This window comes from Macaca nemestrina, chromosome 6 (genome assembly GCF_043159975.1).
Source record: "Macaca nemestrina isolate mMacNem1 chromosome 6, mMacNem.hap1, whole genome shotgun sequence".
Lineage (NCBI taxonomy): Eukaryota > Metazoa > Chordata > Mammalia > Primates > Cercopithecidae > Macaca > Macaca nemestrina.
Window position 1 is genome coordinate 69,371,475 of NC_092130.1, and position 1,286 is coordinate 69,372,760.

Here is a 1,286-nt window from a genome sequence, read left to right on the forward strand (position 1 = left end):
TCTCTGCTTCCCTATGCCTGGCCATCTATTATCAGCCAGAGAATGGAGAGGTGGTGTCTTCCAAGGAAAAAAATTTTTTTTTCCTCCTTAATTGTTTTATTTCTTCACATGCACTGCTTTAACAAATCCTTTGTGAAAACAAGAATGGCAGTGAAGCAGCATGCAGGCATTTTTTCATATTGTACTTTCTTCGCTTTAGGTATATAGGTGTATTTTGAGGCTACTTGGGAATTCCTGTACATGCTCACAAACATGTGCGCACACGTGTGTGCACACACACACCCATGTATGCCACACTTTGAAACCAAGGGAGAAACTCCTGGCAGTCAGTCTTTGTAGAGTGTGAAGGCCTCGAAACATCTTCTCCTTTATCTTGGTACTAAAAGAGAGCAAGGCAAAAGGCTAAGCAAAATAATATAAAAGAAAAATGAGTTGGCCGGGCGCGGTGGCTCAAGCCTGTAATCCCAGCACTTCGGGAGGCCGAGACGGGCGGATCACGAGGTCAGGAGATCGAGACCATCCTGGCTAACACAGTGAAACCCCGTCTCTACTAAAAAATACAAAAAACTAGCCGGGCGAGTTGGCGGGCGCCTGTAGTCCCAGCTACTAGGGAGGCTGAGGCAGAATGGCGTGAACCCGGGAGGCGGAGCTTGCAGTGAGCTGAGATCGCGCCACTGCACTCCAGCCTGGGCGATGGAGCGAGATTCCGTCTCAAAAAAAAAAAAAAAAAAAAAAAAAAGAAAAAAAAAAAAAGAATAATGAGCTAAAATATAAGCTTCACAAGGACTGGAATTTTTATATGTTTTGTTTTCTAAAGTATCTCAAGGCCATAGAAAAGCATCTGAGACAGAGTCAGAGCTAAGTATTTGTTGAAGATAGAATGAACAAATCAATGACTGAAGGAAGGAAAGAGGAGGGATCACAGCACTGTGAGCTGGATGGGGAGGCTGTCGGGTATGTGACTCCTTTTTTTGGTATATGATGCTTCTTAGAAACTAAATCCACATGGTAAAGTGAGTCCAGGCTTCGATAACTCACTCTCACCCACCACTTAGTCACCCACTGGGCTTGCATCATATTTACTCTAGAGAATAAGGTGTGGCCAGGAGTGAGGAAACAGGGCCAAAGTTATGAGGCTGACATCACACTTGGAAAGTTCAAATGAGAAAAAATAAATTAATAGTAAAGACTGGAATTTAGCCAGAGATGGTAGGGAAAAAAAAGGGGGTTGCCAAACCAAACCAAACCAAACAAAAAACCCTGGTTTTGAAATATCCATTCTTGAC